At 35.7% G+C, this 19,500-nt stretch overlaps 1 pseudogene; it reads right to left on the reverse strand.

The window, feature by feature from the left end:
* Positions 1-17,693: 17,693 nt before the first annotated feature.
* On the reverse strand, positions 17,694-18,269 carry LOC149539158 (negative regulator of the PHO system-like; annotated as a pseudogene).
* Positions 18,270-19,500: the final 1,231 nt, after the last annotated feature.

Here is a 19,500-nt window from a genome sequence, read left to right on the forward strand (position 1 = left end):
CTGGTGTTGCAGAAATGGTCTTCAAAATTGGACTTAAATGAATCTTTTTTTCAGCAAGCTTCAGTATGGGTTAGACTCCCTGCGCTGCCCTTGGAATTCTGGAACAAGGATGTTTTTATGGGTGTGGCCAAATCCTTTGGAGAACTATTATCAATTGATCCTATTACTGCATCTAAGAGCAGATTTACCTATGTGAGGATATGTATAGGAGTAAGGGAAGGGGATGATATGTCAAAAGTGGTGTGGTTCGAGTCTAAGCTCGGCACTCACATACAGCAATTGGACTATGAGAGCATACCTTTTGGTTGCTATCATTGTTTTAAGATTGGACATAAGGCTTTCAATGTTCAAAAGTGAAGATGGACAAGAAGAAGAAGTCTCTCCCTTCCTCTTATCTCAATAGGGACAAGAAAATTTAGAAGAGGAAGACCACCAACATAGGCCATAAGGCTGATCCTATTATGGTTGGTCAAAAGGTTGGAGAAGTTAAGAAGGACATTACACATAAGTCAACACCTTCTACTACAAGAGCTCGGACCAAAGATAAGAAGGATTTTCCCCATTCTGAAGAGCATGCCTAGAAAACTTCAAATGATGAAGTATCTATAGATCTAAAGGAAAAGCCAGAGGCAAATGCCCTAGAAGGAAACCAAGTTGACTTTCATGAGTCAGAAGACTCTCAGATTGTGGAAGGGGCAACAAATTTGCAACAGGTAAAGCCTATGGTTAAATATTGCAAGGGAGCTCCTCAGCAAATTATGAAGGAAGCAGATTCAGAAGGGATCACTGAGTTGGAAGGGAGAAGTATTTTGGTTGCCAAAGACGAAGAAAAGGATAGAGTCAATAAGGATATAATTATCTATCAAGGCCCAAAGGATAATTTTGTTTCCTCTAGAGTAGGAGTTGAAAGCATTATGGAGAACGAGAAAGAAGTTTTGGTGAGGGTGCTCGATGATTGGGAGGATCCTCCTAGAACTCCAAAGAAAGCTCAAATAGTATCTAGGTCTTTGGAAACTATTTTGGAAAGAGAAGCTTTTCTTTCCCCTAAGCCTAGGAAGAAATTTTTTAGAGAACCCTCTTTGGCCTCTCCGGTAGAGACTAGAAGTAGCTGCAAACTAGATGTGGGAACAAAGGCTAGAAAAGGTAGAAAAATAGAGAAGCAAACCAGAGAGGAGGAGACTAGAAGATGCTTGGTGAATGGGCGCCAGAGAACTCTTCAGGAGTTTTCCAAGAATGGAAAATGAAGATCATATCATGGAATAGAAGAGGCTTAAATGGAGCCCACAAACAGGAAATTATTAGGAATTTGATCAGAGATCAAAGACCTGATATTTTGACGATCCAAGAAACTAAGATGAAAAAGGAATCATTAAGGATAATTAAGTTTAGTAGCATGATGAGTGGGGAGGCTTCGAATGTAGAGGGTGCCTCTGGTCATCTGCTGACCCTATTTAATACCAAGCATTCAGAGTTGAAGTAGTGTTTAATGAGGGCAATGTTCTTCTATGTCATGTTCATCATATTCAATCCAATGAAAATTGGTTTTTGCTGAATTTATATGCTCCTAACAATAAAAGAGATAGGAAAAATCACTGGACTAAAGTAGGAAACCTGGTGTAAAGTAGTAATTTAAAGAAAGGCATCATTGTGGGAGATTTCAACACTCCTCTTGTGGATGGGAGAAGATGGGTGGTCTGTGTCTGGACTGGGAAAGTAAACAAGACCTCTCTAGCTTCATCAATGGTTTGGCTTTTATGGACCTGGATCTTATGGGAGGTGCCTTTACTTGGTCAAACAAATGCTTGGGGAAGGACTGCATCCAGGTTAGATTGGATAGAGCTTTAATCTCCCCTGATTGGCTGAAGTCTTTCTCTTGTAGGTTAGCTCTCTTGCCTAGAGTGGGATCTGATCATTCTCCTATCTCCCTCTCGGTTGCTCCTATAGAACCTAGAAGGAACCCCCCCTTTAGATTTGAAAAAATGTGGAATTCTCATCCTGATCTTTTGGATAAATTCAAATTTGGGTGGAGTTTAGAAGTGGAAGGCACTACTATGTTTAGATTTTCCAGGAAACTGAGCAATGTTAAGAGAATGGTTAAAGTTTGGAATAAGATTGATTTTGGCCATATCTTTCATGAGAAAGATGTCTTGTCTAACAAAATTATTTTTTTTCAAGCCTCTATTCAGCAGGATGAGTATAATGAGCTTAGTAGGGAGGCTGAGTTGTCTATTCTTACAGACTTACATAATATCATCAACAAAGAGGAGAAGTTCTAGAGGCAAAGATCTAGGGTCAACTGGCTTAGAGATGGTGATCAGAATTCAAAGTTCTTTCATCTAACCATCCTCAAGCATAGAGCTACTAACAGGATTGTTGGCATCATGGAAGGGCAGGATCTAATGAATAAGGAAAAGGAAATATCAGCTGAAGCTATCTCCTTCTTCTCTTCTCTCTTGTCTTGGGATCCTCTTCTGTCTAAGGTGGACAAGGAAGACTTGGTTGTTTCTATTCCTCAGATAATCCAACCTCATCATAACTTAATGCATCGAGCCATTCCTTCTACTGTTGAAGTTCGTGAAGCTCTCTTTTCCTTGCCTGCAGATAAATCTCCTGGCCCTGATGGGTTCCCTACCTTCTTTTTTTAGATGTATTGGCAGGTGGTGATGGAAGATGTGGTGAAGGCAATTCAAGAATTCTTTGGAGCTAGAGCATTCTTAAGGAGATTAACTCCACTTTTCTGGTCCTCATCCCTAAGGTGCTCAGGGCTAACTCTTTGGACAAGTTCAGATTTATTAGCTTGTGAAATTCCTTTTACAAGATTATCTTGAAGGTTCTTACCTCTAGGTTGCTCAAGCTCCTCCCTTTGATTATATCGCAGTAACAAACAGGTTTTGTCTTGGGCAGTCAGATTTTAGACTCGGCCATGATGGTGCACAAAGTGATCCACTCTTTGAAAGCTAGCAAACAAGAAGCGATGTTGCTTAAACTAGACCTATCTAAAGCCTATGACTGAGTTGACTAGACTTTTCTTGATATGGTGCTCAAGGCTTTTGGGTTTGATTTAAAAGTTTGCAAACTGATATCTCAGCTTGTCTCTACTTCCTCTCTTGTTGTGTTGGTTAATGGAGCTCCTTCAAATTTTTTCAAACCCTCAAGAGGGCTGCGGCAGGGGGATACTCTCTCATCAATTCTCTTCATTGTCCTGGCTGAATGTATGGGAAGGCTTATTGAGAGAAAGAAGAAAGAAGGCAAAATCAAAGGGATAAAACCTTCCTCTAAAAGTGATCCTTTCTCGCATCAGCATTTCATTGATGATACTATCATGGGGGGGAGGCTTCTGTGAAGGAGGCAAAATCCATGAAGGATGTCTTGGATATCTACTCCAAAGGGTCAGGCCAACTAATTAACTAGGATAAGAGCTCTTTATATTTTATTAATACCCCAGAGGACAGACAGAGGAAAATTTCTAGTATTTTGGGTTGTAATGTGGGAAAGTTTCCCTCTACCTACCTTGGGCTTCCTTTGGGTCCGATTCCTCCTGACTCCTTCTAGAACGGTATTATGGACAGGTTCAACAAAAATCTTGTTGGCTGGAAAGGAGCTATTCTCAATCAAGCTAGCAAATGTCAGCTGGTTAAATCCACCCTTTAGAATTTGCCACTATATGCTTTAAGCCTCTTTGTGATTCTAGTTGAATTCGTGAAGAGGATGGAGAAAATTCAGAGGGATTTCTTATGGACAGGTGTTGAAGGGAAAAAAAGATACCCATTAGTTGCCTAGGACAAAGTCTGTCTACCTAAGAATTATGAAGGTCTTGGCATAAGGAAGCTTACTCACCTTAATAAGGCTCTTTTGGCAAAGCAATTATGGTGCATCTTCAACAACACTGGGGAATGGAGAGACATATTGGTCAACAAGTACATTAAGAGGCCTTCTATTCAGTTCACCCTTTTTAGTGAGGACATTCCTAGAGGATCAGCTATCTGGAATGGTTTTCTTAAAGCCAGGGACCTGGCAAAAGCTAAAGTTTTTTGGAAATTGGGGAATGGGGAGGATATCCAGTTCTGGTCTAATAGTTGGCTTATTCAGGGCCCCCTAATGAACAATCATGTCTATGATGTTTGGGTGAACCATTGTATTCAACTTTTTGGGTTGAAGTTCTGCAACTATAGGAATGACCAGGGCTGGATAGATCTATCTATAATCTCTAATGATCTAAATCCAATCATGTTAATGTTAAATTCAATGATTCTCAACAACAAGAGGGATGAAATGATCTGGGGGGACAACTCCAGTGCAAATTACTCTATTGCTTCTAGGTATATGGTTCTTTGGAGCTTAAAAGAGAAGCCTCCTTGGTCGAAAGCTTGGATCCCAGGCCTCACTCCTAAAATTAATATATTTTATCGGCTGGCCTTACAGAACAAAATTCTCACTCAGGATAACCTTACAAAGAGAGGACAGATTCTGCCAAGTAGATGTAGTTTATGTAAGAACTAGCTAGAAATAGGCAACCACTTGTTTATTCACTGTTCCTTCTCTAGGGAGGTCTGGGACTTCCTAACCCAAGACTTAGGGATTAGTTGGTCCATGCCAAATAATCTCTTGAATTTTTTCTGCCAATGGAAATCCTTGTTCAATTCCCCTATTTTGCAAGAATTAGGTCCCTGGATCTTACCCCACTACTGCTAGAGCATATGGAAGGAGAGAAACAATAGAATTTTTAGAGATAGAGAGGAACCAGCCATGGTTCTCAAGAAGATTCACAAAAATATAAAGGAAAACTACCTAGTAAGGAAGGGGGGAGACATCGAAGTGGGCGGTAGGAAAATGGAGAAGGAAAAAGAAAGAATATTAAAAAGACAGGAAGCTAAGTGGCTTCTCCCCCCATAAGGATGGCATCAAGCCAATTTTGACAGGGCCTCTAAGGGAAATCATGGCTCCTCGGGATGTGGAGGCATAATTAGGAATGAATTTGGGGACGGAGTAGTGACCTTCTCTCTCCTGCTGGGATTCCAAACTAATCACTTTGTGGAAGCAAGTGTGGCCTGCCATGTGGTGAAACTGGCTTTTGAAGTTGGAGTTACTAATCTATGGCTTGAAGGGAACTCGAATAACATTATTAAAAGTTTAAATGGAAAATCTCATTATTCGTGGTCGATTGCAAATCTTATTAATGAGACACGTGAGACTCTTGCTAAATTTGATAGACTCCATGTCACTCACATTTTTCAAGAAGCAAACCCGATGGCATATTGGTTCGCAAATAAAGGTGTCCAATCTTACCAAAAAATGACCTAGCAACTGAGAAAGAGTTTTCCAGTGGATGTTAAGACCCTGATTGAGCTGGATAAGATCCAAGGGAGTACAGAGGAGATCAATCTGCAATTATGAATAGGAAAGGCTTATGGGGAAAAGGTACGACTCTTAAAGGCTACATTGGTAAATGTAAGAAGTGGAAATTATTACAGTTTATTCGGCATGCTTCATGGGTCATTTTTTGCATTTGTAACCTGAGCAATGATAAGGCTTATTTTTTCAGTCTCTCTCTAAAATGCAAAGAACCCTATCAGGTGGTGAGGTTTAAAGAGTTGTGCTTATGAGAATTGTGGGAGAACAAAGTGTCGATATGGTGGGTGAAAGGTGCAGAAAAGAACCAGTGGGAAAAATGGAGAAATGGAGAAGTAGGGAGAAAGTGTGGGAGAAGCTGGTTCAGGGCAAAATTTCAAGGTATATCATGAAGCTGCATGGTTACGACTAAAATGTGATTGACAACATGGTCAATTCGTGGAAGGATGGTAGAGTCAAGGTGAACGGGATAGCTTTTCTAATAACGGAGGAGGTGATTTCAGCTGTTATTGAGATTTCGATGGTGGGCTTTAAGTTCTTTAGGGACAAAAAGCTTTCGGCTAGTGCAGTGAAGGACTTTGCCGACAACCCCAAGGAGCTGAATGCCCTAAAAAAGAGTGATACGTTTTATGATTCAGATTCTATAATGAAGATTTGGAGGTATGTTCTGCATGTTGTCATTGAGTACATTACTCTTGACCCTAGGTTTGATCATGTTCGCACCCACCATTTCATTCTTTTGAATCATTTTTGACATGATAGCAAAGTTTCTTTCCCTTTCTATTAGTTGAACTCTATGAGCAAGGCGGTGTCAAGCTTCAAAAAGAAACCCTCTGCTAACCTTGCTTTGCATAAGGGGCTGTTACTGCTCATTTATGAGCACTTCAAGGCTCATATGATAAGTAATGAGGAAATCGAAAGCTCTAGCTACTCCTCTAACTTGGATGATATACAGAGCATTAGTTCTGAGGAAGGGGGGCTTACCTTCTCTAGTAAAAAAGCTACGCCTAATGTTAAGAAGATGCCCTCCCCCATTACCCCTAGAAGAAAAAGCCCTAGAGATCATGGTCAAAAGAAGCTTGAGAAGGAGGAGTAGGACACCTGTGATGAAGAGGAGGCTATGGAGTCTGAAGATGAGGAAAAGGAGAGGTAGGAGGAAAAAAAGGAAACCTGGGGTGGGAAGAAATGCAAGAGGGTGAACATGAAGGATGAGAGGTTGCAGCAGGACCTGGACTCTCCTCCGCTCCCTCTCTCCCCTGTTCATCCCCAAGCCCACCCGGAGGAGTAGATAAAAGATAGTTTTGGAGCTGAGAGTGGGGAAGTGCTAGCCAAAGATAGGAGGAAAGCCCGGAGAAATTTTAATGTGAGGACTTCAAAAATGGGTATTTTCAGAGAAGTGATGAACCCCCAGATCCTGGTGAACAATCAGGAGGAACCACGTCTTGAAGAGCTCATTAACCCTGCGATTGTGGCTATCTCTGATAATGCCAAGGAATCTAGGATGAACCTCTTGAACAATGCTTGCAACAGCATGATTGACAATTACAGGTCAATCAAGCAATTTTTTCATGAGCTAGAGGAGGTTAAGGAGAAGGTGGTTCAAATGGAAGGAGCCATGAATCTTAAGGGCCTGGAGAAAGGGACATATTATGATGATAGGCATAGCCTAGTGGAAAGGAGGATCCACAATCTGAAAAATTATAATCATAATCTGTCAAGCCAGATGATCTCACTACTCAACTCGATCGATAACAACATTCTATCTTTAATTGATTGGCTTAAAGATAGAGGCATGTAGGGGGATGTGGATGGAAAAGACGGGGCTAAAGCTAGATTTGATGAAGATAATACCACTGGTATCACTTTTTCTACTCTGGACCAGGAAGAACATAGGACTCACCAGCAAGAGGCCGAGGAGAACCAGATGGCCCAGGAGGCTGCCCAGGTCATGCAGGAGCTGGAAAGAAAGATTGAGGATTAGTTCTTGTCTTTTTCCTTTTTGGTTGGCTTTTCATTCTGGCTTTTGATTGTTTCGTTTCTCTTGTCTTTTTTTTTTGGCCTTATCTTTGGCCTTTGTTTATTTGGCTGGGCCTAGTGCTTATTATCAACCTTTAGACTTCTTACTTTTGTGGCTAGGCTTCTAACGCTTATTTTCAGCCTGTTTTGTTTTAACTCTCAAGTTTCAAGATCCCTGTAAAACCTGTTTATCTAATATATATATATATATATATATATATATATATAATTAAACATTATTAATTGATACTTATCATTAATTCAAATTAACTTTAATAACAATCTAAATTACCAAATTAATAACTATTAATTAAAATTCTTTAATATTTAATATTTATTAATTATTAATTAATTTAATAAATATTAATTAAAAAATTAAAAAAATTTATTAATAAATAAAAATTAATAACAAATTTAAAAAACCCACATGGAGGGAGGTGGGGTAAAACCTGCCTCCCCTCCATTTTATTATTATTATTTTGTTATATAAATTTTGTTATGTTAAAAAAAAACATTTTTTAATATGAACAAAACTCCTCCCCAATATATATATATATATATATATATATATATATATATATATATATATATATATAGCAAAAGTTCTATCAAGACTTTGATAGGAAAAATACAATGAACTAATCAAATTTTCAATTTAAAATTTCCATTTCTTTCAAAACCCTTCCCAATTTAATTTACAACTTTGAATCTACAGAATGAGGGTTTTACTGATATTTTTATTCCTCATGTATACAAAAGAAATCAACATGTATACTAGTAATCTCAAAATACACTATTGAAAGATTCATCACAATAAAATTTGGATAAACAATTCACAATTACGATGAAGATAGGAATAATAAAATAACATAATTAATTGGGTGATCAAAACACAAGGATCTGCCTTGTTCTGATGCTAAATTCACAAACACTCAAAGATTGTGAGAGAAATCTCTTCTCTCAAAACCTTCTCTCTGAAAATTGCTTCTCCAAAATTCCCAGCCCCTAGAAAATGGACTCTCAAATGTTGATAAGGAGTTCTCTCCTAAATTTGGGGCACTGATTGTGAGATCACCCGAGGGAACTCCTTGATCACAACTTTTTTAACTCTTTATTTTCTTTTTCGAAACTTCATGCATACTTTATGCAATTTTAAATATCTTTAATAAATTAATTTCTTTTTCACTCTTTAATTTATTTTCAAAGCGTTAATTGATGAAATATTTATTAAGTAATAATAATATTTAACATTTGTTTAAAAATGATCTCCTAAAACACATTATTATTAAATTAAATTAATATTATTACGCTCTAAAATTAAACTATAAATTTATTGTTAAATTTAATTTTTTAATTTAATTAATTTTCCAATTAATTAAATATATTTAAATATTGAAAATATCATAATAATTTTGCATTAAATTTAATCAATAATTTAATCATTAAATTTGACTTAATAGAAAAATCACCAAAGACTTACAAGACAAAATACGAAAACCCAACATAAAATACCACATACAAGATCAAACTTAAGGGTTATAATCATGAATTTACGTCATACAATGCATTCGAAAAGGTAATCATCTCATATACTTGTCCTAATTTTATAGGACAATTGGTTTAAAGGTTTAGGATTTGGACTCAAGAATTTATCTCCCTTCTCTTACCATTGAGATATTGCGATTGGGTACGCTCATCCTGGTAATTGAGTGAAGTTAATACCCAGTATCTACAATCTGTACAAAATCCATGCATGTACAAACACATATATACTAAACTAAACAGGCAATGGCAGGAAGTGGTGCATCGTGTAGATCTTGACTAGTAGGTGACTATGACTCCCTTCCTTAACCACATCAGAAATGTCATACATAAAGAAAATACACACATACACCATACAATACAGTATGGGGTAAGTATCCATAAGAAAACATGTATAATAATCCATCTAACAAATCATCATCAAATAAGTAAAATTATTTTAATAATCATCATCAAGGTATAATCATGCATACATGAAGTAAATAGTACGAAGTAGTCTCATCATAAAATCAATTGAATATGAAACAATATGTGATAATCTTAAAGGTAATGCTACTAATCATCAAGCATAAACTGGCCTAAAATAGTTTGACAATAATAATAATAAAATGTAAACTAGGGTAGACACTAAAAAGCTCATGAGTAGGGTTCAACCCAACCCAAATCCTGGGATAGATGCCAACGAACCATCAATATAGGTTTTAGATATACTTAAACAATATGAGTAAATTTTGAAATCCTGATACAACTATCAAAATTCCATAACAAATTCCTTGCTTTAGGATATAAAAAATTTGTAGTATGCAATTTACTTTAGGCAAAGTAAGGTCAAATCATTTCACTACAACATTTGGGGTCAAATTGCGATGACAGGGTAATTTGTGTGTGATTTTCATTTTTTTTTTGCAATTGTCCCCAATGTCATCGCAATTGTGACACGTGTGTGAGTATAAATTTTTTTTTTTTTTTTAAAAACATAACATAAATCATTCCCTATTTGTTTTGATCAATTGTGGAGAGTTGTGCATGAAAGAGAGTGGAGAGCTCTGAATGAGGGTGGAGAGCTTTGAACGTTGGTGGAGATTTCATTGTCATGCCCTTGTGATCGATGTATTTCATTGTCATGCCCTTGTGATCTTTTCATTTTTTTGGTGTGCCCTTGGTGGAGATCAGTTGAGATCTAGGATTTCGTTGCCATGCCCTTGTGATCACTACATTTCATTGTCATGCCCTTGTGATCTCTGCATTTCATTGTCATAGCCTTGTGATTTCTGTGCCCTTGCTCTATGATTTCATTGTTGTGTCATACCCTTGTGATCTTTGTGCCCTTGCTTTGCGATTTTCTTCAAGGGGAGAAGAGGTACCTATGTAAATGTTCTTTTCTTTTCCTTCTAAACATGTATCTCTTTATATTTCCCCTAGCAGGTGATTAGAGAGGCTTCTCTTTATGTATATGTACATGTATATGTACATACATACACACACATATGTGTGTGTGTGTGTGTGTATGTATGTATAGAGAAGCTTCTTTATATGTATATGTATGTACGTATACATACATACACACACATACATGTGTGTGTGTGTGTGTCTATGTAGTATGTATGTATATATAGAGAGAGATCTTTTTTAAGGTGCTTATTACATCTTAGAATAATAGAAAAATTGATCCAATTGCACAAATATTCTATAATCCAAATAAATAATAATAAAACTCACTCAACCCATGTTAAGTGACTTACCTCAAAATCTTGCACACAAATAATGCAAACCAAGAAAAATGGGTAGCTTTTGCTAGAAATTTTACAAAAACATGTCATAGTAGATATTTTTAGAAATAAACAAGCCATAACCCAGTTAAAGGGGTCTAGTTTCTTATTAGTTGGGTTGATTACAATTTCTTGTAGAACTGTCATTAGATTCAGTACAATAAACTCAACAATCAGATGTTTCCAGCTAGTAGGAACAAATATAGTTTTTCAAGGTGATAAAATTACATATGTAGATGCAGCATTTGCATACCAGACATGAAACACATTCCCTAACTTATAATGAATTGTTGAATATAAAGGCTCCATAGTGATGCAGAGGTAAGGGTGGTGGGAGTCAAAGCCAAGTTAATCCCATTTAAACCTATAAGGGAAGTATAAGGTTCCCCAAACCCTCTACAAAGAAAAAAGTACACAAACAACTCCAACACCTCCCAATGATTAGGATGGGTGTCATAGGCCAAATAAATGTGAATTCAAAATCTTTCAACCAATTCTTGGTCCTAAAGTAACATCTAACACCCTAATCCCTCAAATTGTCCTAGAGGCCTACCTAGTAGCCCTATAGTGACACAAAAGTGGACTTTTCTCTCAAACTTTCCAAAACACTCCCCAAACAAATGGTGGATTTAGATACCCATTAAGCCAACATATAAGAAGGGTTCCATGTATTCCTTTGGACCATATATTGTTGTTACCATATTGTGGCTCAAAAATGCATGAAAATAGGGCAATTCAACAAAGCAACTACAAGTTTCTTGTGGTCCCAAGACCCCAAACTCTAGACAATCTCTCCTTGTGTTTTAAATGTTCCAAATACCAAAAGGAATTAGTCCCAAAAATTTTGTAGCCCCAAATCAATCTCCTACAAACCCTTAAAGGTAGGGCTTTCTAAATCTTTACCTTCCAAGCACCTTTAGACTCAATTAAAGGTTGTTTCACATTGTCTCCAACATAACAAAGCACTTCCAATCATTAAACACTAACCTCTAATGGCTAGAACTCCTACTACTACTCCATAGCAATCAATTTGGTGTCCTTTACTTCATAAACTCCAATGGTGATCACCAATCCTTAGAAATTCCTATCAAGCCATTGTTAGATGTGATTTGCACATATTTTACAAGATCATTCCATGAGAATTAGACTCCTACATTCATGGAATGATCAACATTTCAAGTGGAAACTCAAACTTGTTAATGAAAACAATGAAACCCTTAAAGCAGTGATATCAAACTTGAAAGGAATAAACTTCACAAATCTTAGTTCATTAGAAATTGATCAAACAATATGAAAAAAGGCTTATGAGATCATAAAACTACAAGAAATCAATGATAGTCAAGCCACCATGCACGAAATGCTTGAAAGTGAAGTCTTTATTGTTTCTCTTTACATAGTTCGTACAATTGATCAATCCCATTACTGCTCTCTCTGTACAATGCCTCAAACTTGACTTAATAGCATACCTTACAACTATTCCAACTTATTTGGATCGGTTTCAATACCTAGTTATGCCTAAAACTCATTAAATCTAATTTTCCCCCAAAATGGATCTAACTTTTTTTATTCAAATATTTGAATTTCCCAACTTACAATTTATTGAATAAAACAACTAATTAACACACAAAACTTTCCTATTAGATCCTCAAGACCAATTTAACCAATCCTAAACCTTTCTAAGACTCCTAAGGACCTAATTAACTCCAATATGCTATTATGCTCATATTTCACTATCAAAGATCCTAAGTTCCTTAACATGCCCTTTAGGATTCATTACATTTTTATCATCTTTAAAGCCGTCTAAGGCCATGATTGGTTTCAACACATGCCAATTGATTGGTTTAACTCCTCCTTGCCTTTGATCTATCTTTCGTCTTCTTTAGGGATCCTTTCATGTCCTGATGCTATTGCATCACATACACTGGCCCAACAATGGAAGCCAAGGATGTAACCATACATGTATTGAAACAGTCTCCCCACCAGGATCCCAAGTATCTACATTTTTTGTTAATTTGGGCATCAATATGTGATCCAAAATGCTATGAAATACTGAAGCTGGTAGTAACTTTTCCCATGTCTTTAGAAAACATAACATAGGTTAGATTCAGGGTCTCTTGGCTCCCAAGAATTTGTAGTAGCTATTCTCACTACTGGAAGAATAACTTTAGTGAAGAGTTGAGTGTAAGGAGTTGAAGAAGCAAGTTTTTTTTACGTGTAAATGTCAAAATCATGAGGCTCATTCCCTTATAGAAGCCTCTGCCATAATGAAATTACCACTAAACCATGCAAAGGATGTTGAAGTGGTTCCCAACCTTGAAATACTCTTATAAGAAATGACAAAGAAAATGCAGATGCAATACATGACAATTTACACAACTTGCAGTCCTCATGATATTTGGACTATAAATTCTCAAAGATACTTGTAAGTCATTTGAATGTTAGTACCTACCACAACACTTTCTTGGATTCTATCCAATGCTCCCATAATATCCTCTATGTTGTCTAGTTGTTGTTTTTATAGTGCAGTCTCTTTATAAAGCCACTCATTCTCCTTCTAGTATATTGCCATAGACTCTCTCTCATGCCTTAAATTTTGATCAAGCTTCTGAATATCTGCCTCTACCATATCTAAAATCAACTTCACATTGTGTTGTAACTTTGGCATAGGTGTTTTATCCTTGATAACTTTCATTTCAGCATTCAAATTTCAAGATTGGTCAACACCCTCACTTGCAGACCTCTCCTATCGAGCACTTTCTATATTGTTTCAACACTATGTTCTTGCTTCTGAGCTAACAGTTCTGTAGGTATATTTTCTTATAAAAAATTAACTTTGTTGAACAATTGTAAACTCTTAGAAAGTGCATTGTTATTTTCTATTAGCATTGATGGGCTTCCCTTGAACAAAATCAAAATGAAGAGGTGTAAATGAAACACAAATTATGATATTTCCTTCATTGCACCCATATCTTCTCTTTATGTCCCTAAGGTAGACAATAATGTCTATTGGGTCTCATCAACAACTTTTATAATTAGTTATCTGCCACAATCAAAACTTATCAATGGGAGAAAGATAGTCCAAATAAGTAATCAATATGAGATGGGAGTTTTGTTGATGTGGTAGATGGAGATATGTATGTGTGTGTGTGTGTGTGTGTGTGTGTGTGTGTGTGTGTGTGTGTGTGTGTGTGTGTGTGTGTGTGTGTGTGTGTGTGTGTGTGTGTGTGTGTGTGTGTGTGTGTGTATGTGTATGTGTATGTATATGTATATATGTGTGTGTGTATATATACATACATACACACACACACATATGTGTGTGTATATACATACATACACACATATGCGTGTGTCTATGTATGTATACATACAAAGACATATTGGCACAATAGAAAAATTGATCCAACTGCATATATATTCCATAATCCAAATAATAAAACAATAAAACTTACTCAACTTGTACTAAGTGACTTACCTCAAGATCCTGCACAAAAATAATATAGACCAGGAAAAATGGGCAGAGTTCGCAAGAAATTTTACAAAAACATATCATAGCAGATATTTTTAGAAAGAAAAAAGTCATAGCCTAGTTAAATTGGTCTAGTTATTGATTAGCTAGGTTGATTACAAATTCTTGTAGAACTATCATCAAATTAGGTACAATAAAATGAACAATCAGTTGTTCCCAGCTAGCAGGATCAAATACAGTTTCCCAAGGTGATAAAATTACATATGCAGATGCATCACTTGCATGCCAGGCATGAAGCACATTCTCCAACTTATAATGAATGGTTGGATATAAAGGCTCCATACACTAGCCCAACAATAGAAGACAATGATGTAACCATGCATGTGTTGGCACAATCTCCTTGCAAGGATCCAAAGTATTTACTGTTGTTATTAATTTGGGCATCACTATATGATCCAAAATGTAATGAAGTACTAAATTCGGTAGTAAATTCTTGCATGTCTATAGAAAATGTAGCATAGTTTTAGGGCCCCTTGGCTTCCAGGAATATGTGGCAATTATTCTCACTACTGGAAGAATAATTTTAGTGAAGAGTTGAGTGTACAGAGTTGAAGAAGCAAGTTCTTCTTCTATGTAAATGTCATAATTACAAGGTTCATTCCCTTATAGAAACCTCTCTCACAATGACATTACCTCTAAATCATGCAAAGGATGTTGAAGTGGTTCCCAACCTTGAAACACTCTTACAAGCATTGGCAAAGCAAATGTAGATGCAATACATATATTACTATTATTTATTTATGTGTATGTATGTATGTATGTATATATATATATTTACACATATGTATATGTATAGATATGTATATATATACACACACATATGTATATGTATAGATATGTATAGATAAGTATGTATGTATATATACAAAGAGATGATGTGGGTTGTAGATTATAGATTATAAAAAAAAACACAACATTAATCATTCCTCGTATGTTTTGATCAATTGTGGACAGTTGCACATGAAAGAGGGTGGAGAGCTCTGAATGGCTAGAGATCAGTGGAGATCTAGGATTTCATTGTCATGCCCTTGTGATCATTGCATTTCGTTGATGTGCCCTTGTGATCTCTATATATGTATGTGTGTATGTGTGTGTATGTGTGTGTATTTACCTATGTATATGTATGTATATGTGTATATATACATACACACACATATGTGTGTGTCTATGTATGTATGCATGTCTATAAACAAAGAAATCTTAGCATAAGAGAAAAATAAATAATAAACTCACTCAACACATAGCATGGCCACAAATGCAATGACAATGCTTATTGGTGAGTAGATTCCTCTTTTTCTCTCTCATTTTTTAAGTGTTTATTTCACTTGAACTATTATTTCTCGGGGGTATTTTGTAATATTGGATTATTTTATGTAGGAGGCAATGAGGAGATTCCTTGATGTACCCGTGTTAGATGTACGAAAACACTAAAGAATTGTGATGAATTTCTCGTGAGCAATGAAGATGGACTTCCCTTGAGAGTAGCCCAACTTCTAGGTACTTTAAAGATTGATCCTTTCTTAAATATTTTAGATGCTAACAAGGAATTTAGATGTTGGGGAGGGGGGGTGGGGGGGGGACAAAGGATCTTCCACCTTCACATGGTTGGCCCTGATTAGTAGAGAATATTAAACTATTCTCAAAATCAAGTGAAGCTCAACATTAACCTATGATTGCATGAAAACTAATTGTGTGAATCTCTTGGTTTTAAGAAATGCATAAGGAGGCCATATTTCAATATGCAATCTCAATTCATATGCATATGACATCAGGTGGAACTAAAAAATGCAGCAGGTTTGCATTTTTGTTAGAGGCCTTTAATTAGGTATTTTAAGTTATAGACCATCACGAACATTGTGACTTTGACTCTTACAGGCAAGGGTGATGTCCTCAACATGCAAGAAAATCAAGACTTTCTATGTGTTGGCTTGTTGGGGACATTCTCTCGACCGTAGCAGCTAGATTTCTGATGTTCATGATGGTCTAGACTTTTACAAACTTAATAGACCTATTAAATAAATGTAATCATGGTGCATTTTTTCGGCTCTTCCTATAGTCCATGCATATAAAATGCAATTGTATGTGTATTCTCGATTCAGAGTGACAGAATCTTATGTTGGATGCAACAAAAAAATGACATGCACCAAAAGATGGGAAAATGATGTCACTTTTGTAGGTGTGGAACCTTTTTTTGTTATATTTTGTCATGTGTATCCACATGAATATGAATATTTTGTCACACATATCATTTAAGAACATTGTTTTCTTCATATTCTAGGTTGAAATAGGTCATCATATCCTCAAGTTATGTATCTTGAAATAGGTGAACATTGTTTTGTTTTGTTTTTTATTTTAATTTTAATTAAATAAATTTAACCATGTGAGCAATGAAGATGGACTTCCCCTAAGAGTAGTCCAACTTCCAGGTACTTTAAAGATTGATCATTTCTTAAAGATTTTAGATGTGGGGGGGCAGAATGAGCTTTCACCTTCATGTGGTTGGCCATGATTAGTTGAGAATATTAATTTATTTTCGAAACCATGTTAAGCTCATTAGCATATGATTGCATGACAACTAACTGTGTGAATCTCTTGGTTTCATACAATGTAGAAGGATGCCATAGTTCAATATGCAATCTCAATTCATATGCCAATTTTTTTGGTCAATATGACATTTCTGTGATTTTAAATACTGCAAACATAATAGTTAAGAATGAGCTTCAAACATTGAAAGGAACATTAACATATGTCTGGTACACTTGACCAGTACAATAATTTTGTACCTAGACAAAGTAGACTAAGTAACCTTTCAACAATTTCATCATCCCAAGATCACTAGTTAGACTCCTATGTGAGTATCTTTGTTTGTCTTTAAAAATTTGATAGTGTTATGGGTTCCTATTTTGAAATGGATACATGCAATCAAGCATTGTTTTAACTCTTTGTTGGTTGATGTTGCACTTGCAACTAAACTTAATAGTTGGAGAGGAAGTTGAAATAGAATATGAAGTAGATGGTTGGTTCTATGTGAGTAAACATATTTAATAAAAAATAATGCATTGCATCTCTAGACCATCCTATTTTACTAGCTAACCTTTTATATATCTAAATTATTGCGTGTAAGGAAAAAATGACCTAGAAGAGATGGTAAAATGAATGGATTAGTCCCTGTGCCTTATGTGAGCCCTTCTTAGATTAATTTTTATGTAGCAAAGAAATATATATGTAGCCCTTTTGTTCCAATCTTGTCTAGATTTAGTCATTATCTAGCCTTGTCTTGTGTGCATTATCACCCGAGTTTTGGTAGTTTGTTTGAAAGTAGATGTGCATTTAGAAAAAATAGCTTTATGTAGATGTACATTTAAAAAATCCATGGCTACTAAGCATCCCATCTTTTCATTTGTGCTTTCAAGCCAATTCTGCAAACTAGACCTCCATTCGCTACATCCCAAAATATTGCTCAAAAGTTGAGCACATTTTTCTATCTTCTCCTAGGCAGAACCTGCCACATGCTGAAATACAATACTTAGCTACTCTTTTGGACATTTCCCACAAAATAGGAGTTCTCCTATGACCATCTTTGTAAATATGCATTCGAGTGCCCAAACATTGTATGTCTTTTGTTGCATTAATAACTCAGCAGTTTTGTACCACAAGGACACATATTCTTGCCCATTTCTTTCCATCACACAATTCTTTTTATCCTTCACCATCTTTGCCAATCTAAAGTCTACGAGCTTAATTTTGATTCCTCCCACCTTTTTAATAGAAAGAAGACAATTATTGTGCTTAAGATCTCTATGTGCAACACCCATATCATGGCAATAGGCCACACCACAATAAAGCTCCCACATTAGCCCTTTCACCAAGTTAGACCTATCAATTTTCCTGAAATATAAATAGTTATGCTCATCATAATTATATGGATATATTAATGATCCCCCATGAATAGTTTTCTTGATGAATGACAATAGGTCCATATCCATCATCTCCATAGCAATGTAAGCAATCTCATTTGCATGAGCCACACACAAATCATCACCATTATTACGGGTGGTGGTTAACATCAATAATTGTTTTTCTCATAATTCAACTTGTCATCGCAATTGTGATGAATGTTTTAATGGTGAGCCATCACTTGTATAGTATAGCCATCATAATTGCATTGCAATTAAGATGGACCATCCTAATGGATGAACGTCACTTCTACAGCACCGTTGTCACATTAACATCACAATTGTGATGACCGACTAGAAGCTTAAACTATAATGTTAGTTGTCACCATTTCGAAAGATTACCTCACCATCACAATTTGCAACAACAAAAGTTTGATGCCTATCAAACAAGAGCTAATTCATGGTTTTGTCGCTAGGGTGATAGTTGGACATTGCAATTACGACGACCTGCTATCGCAATTCGGGTCCAAATGTAGTAGTGTATTTTTATGAAGAAAGCAACATGTAGGTATTGTATATATTCAAAATTTTATATAAAGGTGTAATGTAAATAACAAGATACTTATGGGAACAAGTATCACTCTTATGTGAACTAATATTGCATATATTAGAAATTTTCATAATATAGGATTTTTCCATTTAACAAATGTAACAGACCATACAATAAATTCCTTTTATTTTTTTAACATTTTAAATTAAATATACATTATATATTTTAATTAAGAATATATATTTTTATGACAGTTAAAAATCTGATTTCATTTTGAATTAAAGAAATATTAAATTAGGTATAAGCTTAATAACACTTACCAATTTCAAATTTGTACGATTTTGAATGACTGCATCCTATATTTTGAGTGTCAAGTCCACTTAAGTAGTCATGTCCTATGCGGTGTGCTTGGCATGGAAACCAATGAACTTGCATATATAATTTTATAAAATGGAATACTCATGATGTGGATGGGTTGTATAGTCTATTCTCCTCTTTTGGATTTCTTTCTCTTTTGCTCGGTTACGATACTTGATGAGGTGGCTTGGAGCCCATTGTAGTGAAGGTTATTGGTATTATTGGTCTCCTAATCGATGCTTTATTAGACTTCTATGTAAGGAGAATTTTGTTATTATGGGATTTAGTCTTGATATAAGAAAGGACATATATGTTTATCTCATAATTCTTAGTAAATGTGACTTTAATTCATATTATTTGGTCATGGTATTGTGTATTGGGGGCTCTCTTATGAATTCCAAGTCTATTTTTTGTTAGAGCTTTCTTAGAATTTGGGCTTTCAATTGGTTAGTGTCTCTTTTTAATCTTGCTTATAGATGAGGTAGTGATCTTTCG

This window comes from Cupressus sempervirens, chromosome 9 (assembly GCF_028749045.1).
Source record: "Cupressus sempervirens isolate cs-2001-9-10 chromosome 9, ASM2874904v1, whole genome shotgun sequence".
NCBI lineage: Eukaryota > Viridiplantae > Streptophyta > Pinopsida > Cupressales > Cupressaceae > Cupressus > Cupressus sempervirens.